General features: G+C 45.7%; 1 long non-coding RNA gene across 1 annotated transcript; it reads right to left on the reverse strand.

Annotated features, from left to right (window-relative positions):
• Positions 1-2,680: 2,680 nt before the first annotated feature.
• LOC121142380 lies at positions 2,681-16,419 on the reverse strand. Its single transcript, XR_005879391.1, has 2 exons — positions 15,436-16,419; positions 2,681-3,152 (listed from the first exon to the last, which is right to left on the reverse strand). It is a non-coding gene; the product is annotated as an uncharacterized LOC121142380 (long non-coding RNA).
• Between the last annotated feature and the right edge of the window lie 1,996 nt (positions 16,420-18,415).

The raw sequence follows: 18,415 nt of genomic DNA on the forward strand, positions 1-18,415 counted from the left end.
GGTTGTTGAACACCTTCTACCTGTCATATTTATTGCTCATTTTTGAATTACCCTTTGGTTCAAACTAGATTTCTAGAAAATTAATGAGCCAATATGAAGTTCTTAAAACTAAGAATGAGCCCTTTACCAAGAAGTCTCAATGCAGACAAGTCCTGAGTTGGGCATTCTTTCTTCCAGGTGGGCTGTGCATTTTGTGCTCCTTTAATACCCACCTACTCCTATCTTTTAACTGGTGTGTGAGTGTGTGTGTGTGTGTGTGTGTGTGTGTGAGTGTGAGTGTGTGTGTGTGTGTAAGCCTTCCTATGGAAGAAGAGCACCATTTTTGCAGAATATTGATCCTGATGTCCTCTAGGGCACCACACCTTTCCCTGGCAGGTTTTAATCAAGTAAATTGAAATCTGGATCCCCAGCTTCTCCTCTTTTCCACTCTTAATCACCAAAGTCTTTGTCAAACTCTGAACTTGTTGATAAAAGGCTGTACTTGCTGTGCTCCTTATGATGCAGTTTCCCCGCTAGCCAGAGTCTCTGGATGAGTGCATGCATGAGAGAGTGAGTGAACAAACAGGTATGGGACATTGCATATGTGCCAAGCTCTGTGCCTGGCACCATTCGAGCCTTAGAACATATCATGTGATTCCAATGGCATTTTCTGTAGGAGAGTGGTTCATACCATTTTCAATGTTTTCCGAAATGAATCCTGTTATGAAATTCATAAATTTATATTTCATTTAAATTAAAGAGAAAGAGAAAAGGTTTATAATATATTTTAAACACTTGCTATATAATACTAACAACTATAATTGTAGTTAGTTAATAACTAAAGTCTCTTGGAAGTGTCAAAGAAATATTTGATTTCTGATCCATCTTTGACTAAAATATTTACTTTAGAAATAAAACATTCTTATTTTGTTATATCACTGTAATTACATGATCAAAGTCAATATTTTGTAGACGTGTGTTATTTTATATTTAAAGAAATTTTGTCCCCTAATTCATGGGTATACACCTTGCAGTTGTAAATTGTCTTTTCTCTAGTACACTTCCTACTAATGGTAGCACCTGTATTTCTTACATATAAAGAAAAACATACTGAAATGTCTCAAATGCCAGTTACTAGAGTATAATAGTTGTAGCTTCAGTTTCCTCCTTTTTTCTGGGTTCTTTATCCTGGAATTGGCTAGCCCCTGCATTGTGTACTCTGCATAGCTCTGTATATATATATTCAGTTACCCACAGACCTGGAATACTGTCTGTTCACTCTGGGCAGCTGATGACTGCTTTAGGCTTGCCTGCAGAGGACTGAAGGAATCACATCTGTTTTGAGTCACTCATGATGGTTCAGAGACCCTGGAAAGCTTGCTTCTGTTTCTCTTCTTATCCAAACCCTCACAGGTGGTCTTCTCACGCTACATGTCAGCAAGCTTTCCTGTCAACAGCCAGACAGTAAGAGTTTTAAGGTCTGCAAGCCATGTAGCTCTCTTATTACTACTCATTTCTGCTGTTACAGCTACACATAGTATGCACATAAGTGGGTGGAGCTGTGATGCAATAAACCTTAATTTAAAAAACAGATGAAGGTCTGGATTTGACAATTATGTGTCACAGCTGCTGACCCCGTCCCAAGTTGATTTTGTATAAGATCCTCTAACCTTTAACCTGCACTCTTTTTCTGTCTTTTATTTGCATAATTCACTTTAGAGATGTATGTATGTACAATTGTATGTATCTGTGTTACCTAAAGCTGTATATTTTGTTATCTTGAAAGTAGACATATTTTTAGGGTCTCTTTGGGTTTTAGGATAATGTGATTGCCATGAAAGAGGCAGGGTGGGAGGGTTAGGCTTTTGGCACCTGTCTTCATCTTGTCATTCAGTGTCATAATTCCAGACTGCCCATGAAAAAAATCTGTATGGCATGACAGTACTACTTTCTAACTTTTCCTACTGCCTGACCCTTAGAACAAGACCCTGGGATGTAAGGATGTGTTCATTCTATTCGCTTAGAGCTTTCAGATGAAAACGTAATAGAATTTTGGATCTTGGTGCTGCAGAAAACAATGGACAACACAAAATGGGTATGTGCCCAGTTTACCCCTTGGCACAGCTGCTGCTAGCCTGCAGAGTACTCACACTGTCACCCCTTAAACAGCTTAAGTCTGAGTGAAGATACGGACCCAGAGGCATGCCCCTTTTTTCCTTTGTTTCATAACTTCACAATACGTTCACAAGTATGTCAATATGTATCATTTTCCAGTGAAAGTATTCTTCAACTGGCAGTTTACTGGCACTGTTGAACAGCTCGCTCCACCAGAAGCTGTAGGACTCAAGAAACTTACAGTTAGGTGGTATCATCTTACTAGCACACATGCTGCAGTGTGCCAGTCCTGTCAGGCAGTATACTTCTCATGATGTTCATCAAGCGCGCTTCACTGTTTGGAAATGAAACCTGTGTTGAGAATGAGGGGACAGAGAAAGCTCTTGTCTCAACTTGAATGAACACCTTTTAGGCCCAGCCCACTCCGAGGTCACTTCCACTCTGTGTGCATGTAAGCTTTGGTACTCTAAGCACATGTAGAACACACATGCAGAGGATCATGTGATGCAGACACCTTGCAGTGTACGCTACCTACAGTATAAATTGGATGCTACAGAATTCTGCATATTGCACACCAGAAAACCACGAAAGTGGAGAGAGCTCTTTATTGACAGAAACTTACAATTTCATTTTGCTGGGTTAACTAACTATGGTATCCCCAAGTATAATTATGTTGGTTTGGAAGTTGAAATGCCGTTCCTTACCCTCACTGGCCTCAAATTCCACTGATGATTTTCCCCTAAACTAATAAGTGGGTAAGTATAACCTGTGTTGTTACCCACTGGCTGCTCCTGAACTGGTTTCCAGTTGTGTCCTCCATAATGTGATTTTTTTATATAAATCAAAGGTAATATTGTATATTGGAGATCAAATAAAGATGTTCTTTAAGTGAAAGGCCTTTTTTTTTTTCTCTTCCTTTTTCACCCAGTGGCGACAAACAGTTCAGTTTCTTCCCATGTGCAGAAGAGCAACTTTGGCTTTGTTTACGGGGACTGGGAGTCCTCAGTTTCCAATGTTTGAAGCATTTCTTTTGTCTGCTCATTTTCACTTTCTTGATCCTATAGGCAGATAAAGAACTAAATGAGAGACTAATTTTTATACACTTATTTGAAGAAAAACTCTAGAGCTCTAGTTCAACCTCCATGTCCCCTCTGCATGCTATTTCCCAGGAGCAGCCTCACGTTGCTAAGTGTGAAGTTCCAGCAGCAATTTTGGGCACATGGATATTTACATACAAACTGTGGGTGGGCACATTTTCATTTCTCTTGGGTGTGTATAGATCTAGAAAGAAAGGTGCTGATTTGTGGCAGTTGCCACTGTCTTCAGGTGACTTTTCATGATCTCACTAGCAGAGTTTAAAAATACCACCACTTCCTTCTAACAGGAAGCTGAGACCATTGTAGAGACTTTAAGTTTAAATTGTGCATTTGGACATGTACATGCCACAGTGCACATGGGAAGTCAGCCCTCTGTAGGGTTATCTCAGTGGTTAATCAGTGTTTGTCAGAGGCTTGAAGTCTAACACACAGTGAAGCCGTACGTGTTCGGTATTACTTTAGCCTAGACATTCTCCTATGTTTTCTGCCTATAGCCAAGCTTCTTGCATAGGTGGGAATGCACCTGGGCTTCCCCTGCTCTCCTGAATCTGGGCTCACTCAGCTACCTTAACTCCACAGAGCTCACTGAGATGCTGTCAGCCAATCCACTGCTTGCCCAACCGGAACCAAGACTTCAGGTTACCTGTATCTGCTTTTCCTGTTCATTTGCTATTGACATTGGATTTTCTTCTCTCTTCCTTCTTCCCCCTCCTCCCTCCTCCTTCTCTCCCCATATCCCCCCTCCCCACTCCACCCTGGGATCAGACCCAGGGCCTTGCACATGCTACACAAGTGCTTTACTGAGTTTCTTCCTAAGGAATAATGCCCAGGTACACAGCGTTAGATCCAGCCCTCCCTACACAGCTACCCCACCCTAGTAGAACTGCTACTACAGAGGGAGGGGAACTCCCATGGGCTCAGATGTCATGGCCTCATTGTTCGGTCTGGAGGCTCATAGTGTTTTATAGCTGTAGTCAGCCTCTAGAATCCTAAAATGGTTGTTTGGTTTTGTTCTTTTAGTTGCCTCTTTAGGAGGAAACAAGTTCTGATCTTCAAAAAGTAAGTTCATTTTTTTCTTGCTTCAGTGGGACTAAACCATTCAAAGAGCCTTCCTTGATTTCCTTACCTGAGTGATTTCCCACGCTGTGCGCCTATCTGTATTTGTAGCTCCCGCTGCTCACCGCATGCTACCTTGTCTGCCATCGGCTTACAGACACATCTTTACCTGGTGGACCTCAGTGTAAGCGGCTTCATGGCAGAGTGTGCTAGGCATCATTTATTCCGGGTATTTGTGGACTGAATGTCCTAGGCCTTAGAGCCCAGCACTCTTCCCACCAGACCAGGCTACTCCATTTAAGGGCGACTGTAGTCTACTTCTCTTGTTTCTTGTCATCAGAAATACTATGAAAGTCATGTAACCAGGAAAAAAACCGCTAAATCATACGGTGTCTTGGGGGGGGGGTGCTTTGGTATACATGTCCCTGGAGCCTCATGTGGGTACAACAGTGGAGCTTAGCTAGTAATGAGTCAAAAGTGTACTTTTGTCTTTCCCTGGATATGTTTATTAAGCATGTAGGCAAGTTATTCAACTTTGGGTGTTAGCTTCTTTCCTATGAAATGGTTCTGGACTAGAAAAAAATGGAGGTGACTCATGATATAATGTTCCAAACTCTTAACTGCTTACCAGATGCTGTATACAGAAGCCCAAATAAAACTTACACCCTCAAACAAGGACTGGCTTGCTTCATACTGGGGCAAATACATTGGCATGCTTGGCATAGGTATGGGAAGGGAGAGGATAAAGAAGGAAAGTGCTCAGAATGACTGACACTAGAACTGCATTTAAGTTGTTTTGTTGTTTTTCATGGGGGAGATGCTTTGGGGCACCTATGGAGGTCAGGGGACAACTTTCAGGGGCTGGCTCTCTCCTACCTGTGGGTTCTGAAGGTTAAACTCAGGTCATTGGGGGTCTGTTGAGATGACTTGGAGCAGGTAAGACTGCTCCTCCAAAGGACCTGGGTTTAATTCCCAGCACCCACTTGGCGGTTCCCATTTATCCACAATGCCAGTTCCAAGGAATCTGATACTCTGTTGTGGTCTCCACAGGCACCAGGTACGCAAGTGGTAAATGACATACATGGGAGGCAACACACACACACACACTTCTTTTTTAATAAAAACAAACCTCAGGTCATCAGGCTTGGCAGCAAGGCACCTTTACCCACTGAGCCATCTCACCTGCCCCATAACTCAGTTTTAAAAGGGGAGAACATTTGAAGAGAAGGAAAGCCAACTCTTTGATGGAGCAAAAACACCCAAAGAAGCAGTGGGGATGAGATCCAAAAGATAGGTTCTGGACTTGAACTTGACAGATCTATTTCACTGCTGCTCCAAAAAACAAAGCCTCTGATGGGGTCCTTTCCTGTCTCCTAGATTTCACTGTCCTTGGACAAGGAGAGAGGGCAATAGGGGTGCCCACCAAGATCTACTGGAGGGGCTTTCACTTCTGCAAGTCTTCCACTTAATCCTCTACTGATGCCAAGGAGACATGAGATGAGAAGGGAGGGGGAGGTACTTTAGTTTTCAATACTGTATCATTGACTAATGGGAGGAGGTCACAGCAATTGGTTTCTCAGGCAAACAAGGGCTGCTGGGGCCTTGGCCTGTGGACTCATATCCCCATTGTGACCAAATCAGTGATGAAATGTGCATCAATTCAATGATGAAATGTGTCCCAAACACAGAAGATAGTAACTAAAAGACCCCCCTCCCAATTAGAAATAGGTAAGAGTTGCTAGAGAAAATACATAATTTCAACAGAAGGTAAGCTGAGAAAAGTTCTAATGCAAACACAACAAAGGATTTTAGCTCATAGATCAGGGTGCTCTCTCTGGCTCTCCTTCCCCCACCCCTCTGTGTGTAAGTGTGTGTGTGTGTGTGTGTGTGTGTGTGTGTGTGTGTGATGGATATCCAGTACAGTGAGTGTGTAAGTATGTGTGAGTGTGTGATGGATATCCAGTACAGTGAGTGTGTGTGTGTGTGTGTGTGATGGATATCCAGTACAGTGTGTGTGTGTGATGGATATCCAGTACAGTGTGTGTGTGTGTGTGTGTGTGTGTGTGATGGATATCCAGTACAGTGTGTGTGTGTGTGTGATGGATATCCAGTACAGTGTGTGTGTGTGTGTGTGATGGATATCCAGTACAGTGAGTGTGTGTGTGTGATGGATATCCAGTACAGTGTGTGTGTGTGTGTGTGTGTGATGGATATCCAGTACAGTGAGTGTGTGTGTGAGTGTGAGATGGATATCCAGTACAGTGTGTGTGTGTGTGTGTGTGATGGATATCCAGTACAGTGTGTGTGTGTGTGATGGATATCCAGTACAGTGAGTGTGTAAGTGTGTGTGTGTGTGATGGATATCCAGTACAGTGTGTGTGTGTGTGTGTATGTGATGGATATCCAGTACAGTGAGTGTGTGTGTGTGTGTGTGTGTGATGGATATCCAGTACAGTGTGTGTGTGTGATGGATATCCAGTACAGTGTGTGTGTGTGTGATGGATATCCAGTACAGTGTGTGTGTGTGTGATGGATATCCAGTACAGTGTGTGTGTGTGTGTGTGTGTGATGGATATCCAGTACAGTGTGTGTGTGATGGATATCCAGTACAGTGAGTGTGTAAGTGTGATGGATATCCAGTACAGTGTGTGTGTGTGTGATGGATATCCAGTACAGTGAGTGTGTAAGTGTGATGGATATCCAGTACAGTGTGTGTGTGTGTGATGGATATCCAGTACAGTGTGTGTGTGTGTGTGTGTGATGGATATCCAGTACAGTGTGTGTGTGAGTGTGTGATGGATATCCAGTACAGTGTGTGTGTGTGTGTGATGGATATCCAGTACAGTGTGTGTGTGTGAGTGTGTGTGTGATGGATATCCAGTACAGTGTGTGTGTATGTGATGGATATCCAGTACAGTGTGTGTGTGTGTGATGGATTTCCAGTACAGTGTGTGTGTGTGATGGATATCCAGTACAGTGAGTGTGTAAGTATGTGTGAGTGTGTGATGGATATCCAGTACAGTGTGTGTGTGAGTGTGTGATGGATATCCAGTACAGTGTGTGTGTGTGTGTGTGTGTGTGTGATGGATATCCAGTACAGTGTGTGTGTGTGTGTGTGTGATGGATATCCAGTACAGTGTGTGTGTGTGTGTGATGGATATCCAGTACAGTGTGTGTGTGTGTTTGATGGATATCCAGTACAGTGTGTGTGTGTGTGTGTGTGTGATGGATATCCAGTACAGTGTGTGTGTGTGTGATGGATATCCAGTACAGTGTGTGTGTGTGAGTGTGTGATGGATATCCAGTACAGTGTGTGTGTGTGTGTGTGTGTGTGATGGATATCCAGTACAGTGTGTGTGTGTGTGTGATGGATATCCAGTACAGTGTGTGTGTGTGTTTGATGGATATCCAGTACAGTGTGTGTGTGTGTGTGTGTGATGGATATCCAGTACAGTGTGTGTGTGTGTGATGGATATCCAGTACAGTGTGTGTGTGTGAGTGTGTGATGGATATCCAGTACAGTGCGTGTGTGTGTGAGTGTGTGATGGATATCCAGTACAGTGTGTGTGTGTGTGTGTGTGTGTGATGGATATCCAGTACAGTGTGTGTGTGTGTGTGATGGATATCCAGTACAGTGTGTGTGTGTGTGAGTGTGATGGATATCCAGTACAGTGAGTGTGTGTGATGGATATCCAGTACAGTGTGTGTGTGTGAGTGTGTGATGGATATCCAGTACAGTGTGTGTGTGTGTGAGTGTGTGATGGATATCCAGTACAGTGTGTGTGTGTGTGATGGATATCCAGTACAGTGTGTGAGTGTGTGTGATGGATATCCAGTACAGTGTGTGTGTGTGTGATGGATATCCAGTACAGTGTGTGAGTGTGTGTGTGTGTGTGATGGATATCCAGTACAGTGTGTGTGTGTGTGATGGATATCCAGTACAGTGTGTGTGTGTGTGTGATGGATATCCAGTACAGTGTGTGTGTGTGTGTGATGGATATCCAGTACAGTGTGTGTGTGTGTGTGTGATGGATATCCAGTACAGTGTGTGAGTGTGTGTGATGGATATCCAGTACAGTGTGTGTGTGTGTGTCTGTGATGGATATCCAGTACAGTGTGTGTGTGTGATGGATATCCAGTACAGTGTGTGAGTGTGTGTGATGGATATCCAGTACAGTGTGTGTGTGTGTGTGTGTGTGTGATGGATATCCAGTACATTGTGTGTGTGTGTGTGATGGATATCCAGTACAGTGTGTGTGTGTGTGTGATGGATATCCAGTTCAGTGTGTGTGTGAGTGTGTGATGGATATCCAGTACAGTGTGTGTGTGTGTGTGTGTGATGGATATCCAGTACAGTGTGTGTGTGAGTGTGTGATGGATATCCAGTACAGTGTGTGTGTGTGTGTGATGGATATCCAGTACAGTGTGTGAGTGTGTGATGGATATCCAGTACAGTGTGTGTGTGTGTGTGATGGATATCCAGTACAGTGTGTGTGTGTGTGTGAGTGTGTGATGGATATCCAGTACAGTGTGTGTGTGTGTGATGGATATCCAGTACAGTGTGTGTGTGTGTGTGATGGATATCCAGTACAGTGTGTGTGTGTGTGATGGATATCCAGTACAGTGTGTGTGTGTGTGATGGATATCCAGTACAGTGTGTGTGTGTGATGGATATCCAGTACAGTGTGTGTGTGTGTGTGTGATGGATATCCAGTACAGTGTGTGTGTGTGTGTGATGGATATCCAGTACAGTGTGTGTGTGTGTGTCTGATGGATATCCAGTACAGTGTGTGTGTGTGTGATGGATATCCAGTACAGTGTGTGTGTGTGTGTGTGATGGATATCCAGTACAGTGTGTGAGTGTGTGTGATGGATATCCAGTACAGTGAGTGTGTGTGTGTGATGGATATCCAGTACAGTGTGTGTGTGTGTGTGTGTGTGATGGATATCCAGTACAGTGTGTGAGTGTGTGTGATGGATATCCAGTACAGTGTGTGTGTGTGTGATGGATATCCAGTACAGTGCGTGTGTATGTGATGGATATCCAGTACAGTGTGTGTGTGTGTGATGGATATCCAGTACAGTGTGTGTGTGTGTGTGTGTGTGTGTGTGATGGATATCCAGTACAGTGTGTGTGTGTGATGGATATCCAGTACAGTGAGTGTGTAAGTGTGTGATGGATATCCAGTACAGTGTGTGTGTGAGTGTGTGATGGATATCCAGTACAGTGTGTGTGTGTGTGTGATGGATATCCAGTACAGTGTGTGTGTGTGTGTGTGTGATGGATATCCAGTACAGTGTGTGTGTGTGTGTGTGTGATGGATATCCAGTACAGTGTGTGTGTGTGTGTGATGGATATCCAGTACAGTGTGTGTGTGTGTGTGATGGATATCCAGTACAGTGTGTGTGTGTGTGTGTGATGGATATCCAGTACAGTGTGTGTGTGTGTGTGATGGATATCCAGTACAGTGCGTGTGTGTGTGAGTGTGTGATGGATATCCAGTACAGTGTGTGTGTGTGTGTGTGTGATGGATATCCAGTACAGTGTGTGTGTGTGATGGATATCCAGTACAGTGTGGGTGTGTGAGTGTGTGATGGATATCCAGTACAGTGAGTGTGTGTGATGGATATCCAGTACAGTGTGTGTGTGTGTGTGTGATGGATATCCAGTACAGTGTGTGTGTGTGAGTGTGTGATGGATATCCAGTACAGTGTGTGTGTGTGTGATGGATATCCAGTACAGTGTGTGAGTGTGTGTGATGGATATCCAGTACAGTGTGTGTGTGTGTGATGGATATCCAGTACAGTGTGTGAGTGTGTGTGTGTGTGTGATGGATATCCAGTACAGTGTGTGTGTGTGTGATGGATATCCAGTACAGTGTGTGTGTGTGTGTGTGATGGATATCCAGTACAGTGTGTGTGTGTGTGTGATGGATATCCAGTACAGTGTGTGTGTGTGTGTGTGTGATGGATATCCAGTACAGTGTGTGAGTGTGTGTGATGGATATCCAGTACAGTGAGTGTGTGTGTGTGTGATGGATATCCAGTACAGTGTGTGTGTGTGTGTGTGTGATGGATATCCAGTACAGTGTGTGTGTGTGATGGATATCCAGTACAGTGTGTGAGTGTGTGTGATGGATATCCAGTACAGTGTGTGTGTGTGTGTGATGGATATCCAGTACAGTGTGTGTGTGTGTGTGTGTGATGGATATCCAGTACAGTGTGTGTGTGTGTGTGTGTGTGTGATGGATATCCAGTATAGTGTGTGTGTGTGTGTGTGATGGATATCCAGTACAGTGTGTGTGTGAGTGTGTGATGGATATCCAGTACAGTGTGTGTGTGTGTGTGTGATGGATATCCAGTACAGTGTGTGTGTGAGTGTGTGATGGATATCCAGTACAGTGTGTGTGTGTGTGTGTGTGATGGAGATCCAGTACAGTGTGTGAGTGTGTGATGGATATCCAGTACAGTGTGTGTGTGTGTGTGTGATGGATATCCAGTACAGTGTGTGTGTGTGTGTGAGTGTGTGATGGATATCCAGTACAGTGTGTGTGTGTGATGGATATCCAGTACAGTGTGTGTGTGTGTGTGATGGATATCCAGTACAGTGAGTGTGTGTGTGTGTGTGTGTGTGATGGATATCCAGTACAGTGTGTGTGTGTGTGTGTGATGGATATCCAGTACAGTGTGTGTGTGTGTGTGATGGATATCCAGTACAGTGTGTGTGTGTGTGTGATGGATATCCAGTACAGTGAGTGTGTGTGTGTGTGTGATGGATATCCAGTACAGTGTGTGTGTGTGTGTGTGTGTGATGGATATCCAGTACAGTGTGTGTGTGTGTGTGTGTGATGGATATCCAGTACAGTGTGTGTGTGTGTGTGTGTGTGATGGATATCCAGTACAGTGTGTGTGTGTGTGTGTGATGGATATCCAGTACAGTGTGTGAGTGTGTGTGATGGATATCCAGTACAGTGTGTGTGTGTGTGAGTGTGTGATGGATATCCAGTACAGTTTGTGTGTGTGATGGATATCCAGTACAGTGAGTGTGTGTGTGTGATGGATATCCAGTACAGTGTGTGTGTGTGATGGATATCCAGTACAGTGTGTGTGTGTGTGATGGATATCCAGTACAGTGTGTGTGTGTGATGGATATCCAGTACAGTGTGTGTGTGTGTGAGTGTGTGATGGATATCCAGTACAGTGTGTGTGTGTGTGTGTGTGTGTGAGATGGATATCCAGTACAGTGTGTGTGTGTGTGTGATGGATATCCAGTACAGTGTGTGTGTGTGTGTGTGTGTGTGAGATGGATATCCAGTACAGTGAAGTAGTGCAGTGTTACTTTTGTCACTGAACTGTTCCCTAGCCCATGAACCTGGGTATATAATGAAAAGATGTAATCACTCACAGCGTTTGTTACATTACAACTGCTTAAGTTCATTGGCAACTATTTCTTTGACCGTTTAGTGAACATCTGCTATTCGATAAGATATTGTGCAATGTGCTAGAGATTGATCTTACCATAGCACATACCTTCTGGAACTTCTGGATTTAAACAGAAAAAGAAAAGTTTGTTTTATGAATAAAGGTTATTTCACCAAAGGTACTACAGCATAAAGAGGAGTGTGTGATGCTCACATAATAACCAATGATGAGCTCAAATGCAACTTTCCCTTTTTGTGATCAGAGGAAGTGAGTTTGTCTAAGGAAGGCTTAGCTGGGGCAGTTGGAATGGAACCTTACAGGGAGGGCAAGGGCTTGCCCTATGTGAAGAGAGCAGAGGCTGCAAATCACTATCCTCTCAGTCCTCAAAAGGAGGATTTGCTCTAGGCTAAACCTTGATGGAGGAGATTCTTACTGCGCGTGGAGGGAACCATGTTGCAAGAGAAGCATATAGGGAGAGACATTTCAGACCCTGGCCCATTGAAGTTCACCAAAACCTTCCAGGCAAGGTTGTGGCAGCTAGCACAGTGTGCTTACAAAACAGCAGGATTGGGGCAGATCAAACCAGAGTGGAGTAGAGAGACATGGCAGGTTAGTCACCGAAGACTCACTGTCTCTCGCAAAGCAAGATAGAATCCCCAAGAATGAGTGCAGTTGCAAAGTGGCTTGTGTGTTTTCAGGGGTTGACTTTGTTTTCTGACTGGTAAATACAGTATAGGGAAGCCATAGCTGGAGAAGAGACCAGTTGGCGGCTGTGGGGGGAGTTACTGAAATGAGCCAGATGAGGAGCAACGGTGATTTAGAGCAGCAGTGGAGGAGGTCAGGGATTTGCTCCACACATTTGGAAGACAGAAATGGCATATTAGTACAAATAACAAAGAAAGAAGTCAAATTTCACTCCAAATCTTTTGACCAGAACAACCAGAAGAGGGTGTTACTATTTAGTGAGTTGGAAGTTTAGGAATCTCAACCCTGTTAATTTTTTACGTTCTGTTAGACATCTAACTGGACAATGAGTAGAAGTCACTGACAAGCCTAGAGTTGGGGGAGGCCCAGGAAGAGAGACATTTGCCCGCTCCCCAGTGTATATCCCTGGAGACCTGCCCAGCTAACTTGGGGTGGTTATGACAACCAGTAGAGACAGAAATCACCCAATGGCTATCTCTAGTTTGACTGTGATAAAACTGACTAAAAGCAACCTGGGGGGGGGAGAAGTTTTTGGGCTTCACTTCTAGATCATAATTCATCACTGAAGGGAATCAGGACAGGAATCCAAACAAAAACCATGGAGGAATGGTACAAAGTAATTGACTCACTCAGCTAGTTTTCTTAAACTGACCAGGCTGGTTGAGAAGACGCCCATTACCGCAATTGAAAGCCATATTTGAAGAAAGTTATAATTAAATACTGGCCAGGTTGATAGACTCTCTGGCTAGGTCATTTTTTGGTTCCCAGACCTTGCAGAGACTTTAAAAAGGCAACCTACAAGACCACTGTATTTCCCATCAGGTCCAATTGGGGCGTGGTCACGGGTACGTGGGAAGATTCAGGGAATAAGAGATGAGTGGGCACTTGCTCTCCTGGATCCTGGCTGCAGTTCGGAGACCATAGAGTGCTGACCCGGCTTTTCATGTAAGTGATTGCTCTCTCTAAATATCTAGACCTCTTTCCCCAATATTAGTTATGCAGATCTGTTCCATCTTCACAGTCCAATGGAGACAATTCAGTTGTAGCCTCCTCCCAAGTGTCTGTAGGTTGTGTCTAGTTGACAAAAATTAGCCAGGACAGGCTGAGACTCAAGTACACAAGGATCATAGGTCATACGGTGGGAGGAGTCAGCAAGGACCCTGAAGGGGCCAGGAAGAGGAGAACCTAGTAGCCAAGATGTGGGGTATGAGCCATGACCATTGACAGCGGCTGTAAAATGAGTTTCAAGAAGCAGGCGGGATTTGAGAGCATCAGATGATAGGGCCTGGTGGCCCAGTGCCGGGTTAGAGAAGGTTTGAAGGAAATCGAAGCGGAGAGCAGTGCAGACAACTCTTTGCAGGCATTTGCTTCAGTTGAGAATCATGAAAGTGAGAGGATACCAGGGCTCAGAGATAAGGAGTAGAGGAAAGCTCTTTCCTTCCTGTAGATAGGGACATCTGTCCTTAGGAGGGAATGGCCATGATCTCCCCTGGCATTTGGTACTGTAGTCTGTTGTAACAAGAGGACCCGAAATAGGAAGAGAGGGTAGTGGAGAGGCGCCTGGGAGTTCCCAAAGGCCATTCTTTCTCAGTGAAGTAGGGAATTATAGAGAGTAGGAATGGGAGAGTCAAGGCTTAGGGAGAAAGGGGGCAATGAAGAAGATGACAAGAATTGTTTCACAGGGACGTGGAATTCTGCAGGGCAAGGGAAACTGCCTTAGTTCCACCATCTGTCAAAAAATTGGCTTTCTGTCAATTCTCCCATCACAGACAACTCAAAAAGCCAAATGAAATTCGGGGGGGGGATGGGGGAGAAGCCTCATTTTTTTAGACCACTAAATAACTATAAATTAGTGACGTGATTATTAAACCCAACTGTGAATGAGTAAAGCCAGAAAAGGAAGCCCATCAATCTAGCCGCTGAGATTGCGGCCACTTGCTCACGTGGAGGATGTGGTACCCTGAGAATACACATCTCGGCTGCTTCCTGGGTCTGTCCTTGCTGCTCACCTGCAGCTCTGAAGACTATAGCTCATCCAGAAACAAGGAAGGGCTCTACTGTCTGGTGGGCCAGGATGCCTGAAGACCCGTGTGTGAGCGCTTGCTTGTGGCCTGGGAGGTGGATCATTTGGTTCCCGGCCGCCTGCCTTGGTAACAGAAGTCCTCAGACAAAGAAGAACCAAGTGAGGAAAGGAAAGGAGGGTGGCTCAGGGTGGGAGTGGCATAAGGGGTTTCACAACCTCCAGACAGGGCAACACTAACCTCTCAGGACCCAGGACTCAGCCAGAGTCATGACCCAGCCTGTCCTTCAGAGGCCCTTTCCCCTGACAGGGCCGTGCACGGCTTCCAGCATAATCCAGCAGCTCCCTTGCCATCCCCCGCCCCCAGGTTCCAGACGAGTCTCCTCATTTTCTAGCCTCATTGCTTTCTGCTTAGCAACCTGCACTGTCCAAGCACCAAAACGGGTGTCTCAGGTGGCTGATGGAGAAGGGAAATAAAATGTGTGTGAGAGTGTGCAAGAGGGATGCGGGAATGCTGTGAGGCAGGCGTTGCACGTGTGAGTATACAAGCTTGTGTGGATACTTGCTCCACTTGACCAGTGAGAGGGGCTGGGCATGCTGAGGTGGGAGGGAGTCAAGGAGTGTCCCCTTCCCACTAACTGTAGCTAAGCTCAGCTCATGGAGGCAAGCAGACCGTCTTATCCTACTGCCCTTAGCCAGCAGAAAAGGGCAAGGCCCAAAGTAGCTAACTAGTGAGCCTGGCTTCCACGGAGAACCCAGAACCACAGCACCTCTTCCCAGAAAGAGAGGCTACATCTCCCAGGAGGCTTTGTTCTGTGTCTGTGGTTTCCTTCCGGGAATGGAGCAGAAACCAACTGTTGGCTACTTCCTCATAGGAGATTTATGAGAAGGCTCAGTCTTCAGAAATCTGGAGGCCTGGGATTAGAGGATGGTTACACACCAGGGGCTCAGGAAGCTGGGCCCACAGAACCCCAGGTAGTAGGAAGTCCCTCTGTCAAGCACCATCCTTCAAACCTTCCGTGGGAAGGTTCAGTTGCTTACCTTGGCTGCCCAGTAGAGGGAGCTTTCCACCCGCTGAGACTCAGAGAAAGGCTCACAGTCAAACTCCCAGGGCCGCATAGGGGCCTGGGAGAAGCTGGAACCATCAGGACACACAGCCTGCAAAGTCAGACACTTGGGTTCAAGTCCTGGGCCAGTCAGTCACAAGTTCTCTCTGTGAGCCTGATCCATACGTAGGACATCTTTCTCAGTCTCAATGTCTTTCTTGTCATTGAATTGTCATTAATATTATGAACCTTCTCAGAGTGGTGTGGAAATTAACCATTAGCTCACGAGGCGTCACAAGGCCCTTCCACCTGAGGCCCAGCCTTTCATCCTTCCATCTTTACCGTCTGTATTGATGGGCAGTCAAGGCAGAGGGGCCCAGGACTTCACCCAGGAACTCACCTGATACCTCCCGTGGTTGTTGAGAGGTAGGAGGTAGTTGTACACAGTCCTATAAGGCCTGAAGGCTATAAAATCGTCTGCAGTGAGGCACATTCCATCCATCAGTGGAATACAATGGCTGCATTCCAGACCTTTCTAAGAGGCCAGAGATTCTCTGCTAATCACACCAGGAACCGGCCTCATCATCACGATGGCAGAGATTCTGCCCAACAGGCATTTCTTTCCTCTGCAAGGGCTCACTGAGTCTTGGGAACCTTCTCTGAAAGCCAGTGTCACTGGAAGAGCCCCTTCCTCCATATCTGGAGCTGCTCTTCCACAGCTCCATGGGCTGAGCAGAGCCTGTGGCGGGGCCCTGGCTGAGCACAACTGGAGCTGGGACTGCCCAACTGGCCCTGCCCGGGAAGGACTTTCCCCTCCCTGGCTCACTGGAGGCAGCTACGGATGCGAGGCAGCTACGGATGCCAGCTTTGCAGTCAGAGGAGCCATGGTCCTCAGGTTACTCTCACCAAGACTGGGGGCCACAGTCTGGGCTGCCACTTCCAGGAGCTCTCTGAACCTGTCCTTGGGCAATCCCTTAAGATCACAGAGGAAGAACTGGGCAGGTGACTCCTGGAAGCCTCCCAGGCCCTGTAAAGGTATTCTCAAAGGGCAGCGGCTTGACGCAAGCACGCAGTTCCCTCTGGGCATACAGGGGTGCAAACTTCAGACCTGTTCCCCGGAAATGGTTGCCTGTTTGCGAAGGGCACCCAGAAGCTATGCACACCTGGCTCAGGCGAGGTCCAGCCCAATGCATTGTAGTCCTTGGACAAAATGTCTCAAGAAGCACTAAATGAAACAGTCCGAAGGCTGGTATTTTTCCACTTGGCAAATATCTATGATTTATAGGCACAGGGTGCTCCTGGTTCACTCCATTCCGATCCTTCCTCCAACAACATTCCATCAGCTCAGCTGGGGCACAAAGCCTAGAAAATCACCGTGTGGACCCTGATCCCTATAGCTGCCAGGAGAGGAAGTGGCCTGGGCAGGGTCTTCAGCCACCCCGATGGTTGCTCAGAGACCAGCCACGTGTCTCTAGAAGCAGTGACAGAGTACTCCAGAGAGCCAGACAGAGCCAACAGATTCCCGAAGCCTCCCTTGGCTTACTTTCTAGAAGACCCCTAACGCTTGAGTGCAGAAGAGCATGGGGCATATCCACCCCATCTACTCTCTTGGACTCCTGTTTCATGAGTGTCTGTTCTTCATATTCATTATTTGCTTCCTTCTGCTTTCTTCAGAAGTTTTTATTCTTTCTCTGACTTAGAGATGCCCCTACTTAATTCCCAGCTTCTTTTCTATACATGTACTTAAGTGTGAGGATGTTGAGTATGGCACAATCTGTGGTCCGTGAGTTTTGAACAACAGTGACCTGTCCCACTGTCATTTAGCTCTTTGTGTGCGTGCTGGTCCAAATGTGCTGTTCGTCGTGTTGTTAGCACTTCATCGTGAATTGTTCACTGGTCTGCCTCCTGTCTCACACAAGCACATGATCGCTGAGAGACGCTCACTTCAGAAAAGCCAGCGACAGACAGATTGAATAGCAAATGGAAATTTCAAGAATAAGCCACTGAATTGAAAATCAAAGCCAAAATATAAAAAGAAAAGAAAAAAGGTCAGACGTGTTGAAAGTGAATTTATCCCCAGCACAGAAAACAAACACAACAATAAGGGGGAAGGAAAGACAGGGTAGGAGCCAAAACGACTGAAAAGGTTGGCATATCTGGTTGGAATCCTGAAGGCAGATAGAGTGGGGAGGCAGTGCTGGAGAGTCTAACAGAGACTGAAAACACAGATGAGTCCTCAGATCCAGGAAGTACAATGCAGCTTAAGCGGGATAAATGAAAAGAAATCCATGCCTAGATGCATTAGGATTACATGGCAACACATCAAAAGCAGAAGGAAGGCCTTCAAGACAGCCAGGAACAAAAGCCGGTTGCGTGCAAAGAGCAGCTAGAATTAAAATGGCAGCCCACTTACTTCTCAACACGGCAATAGACATAAATGTTGGGAAAAACGGGCGTTAACCTAGAATTGTGAATCCAGCCAAAGAATAAGGGTGAAATGTTTATAGAAAACAAAATCAAGGTGCTAGAAGGTTAATTTTGTCTGGGGTAGTAGCACATGCCCTCAGTAGCACAGCCCATGAGAGGCTGGAGAGGATTGTAAAGTTGGGGCCATCATGGGCTACAAACATAGTAAAACCCTGCCTTACAAAATCAAACAGGGTCAGTGAGATAGCTCAACAGGTTAAGGAACTTGCCAAAAAAGCCTGATGATCTGAGTTTGGATCCCTAGAGTTAGGTTCACCACACCCCCTTCCCTATAGCAGTGCTGGTGACATTGTCCGAAACAGAAGGACTTTGGCCAAGTAAACAGAAGGACTGTTATTAGGTAAACAATAAGTCTAAAGATGGGTTTATGTGCCAGGCATTAGTGGCGCATGCCTTTCATTCCAGAACTCTGGAGGCAGAGGCAGGTGGATCTCTGTGAGTTCAAGGCCAGCCTGGTCTACAGAGAGAGTTCCAGGACAGCCTCCAAA

The sequence above is a fragment of the Mesocricetus auratus genome, unplaced genomic scaffold (assembly GCF_017639785.1).
Source record: "Mesocricetus auratus isolate SY011 unplaced genomic scaffold, BCM_Maur_2.0 Super-Scaffold_100009, whole genome shotgun sequence".
NCBI lineage: Eukaryota > Metazoa > Chordata > Mammalia > Rodentia > Cricetidae > Mesocricetus > Mesocricetus auratus.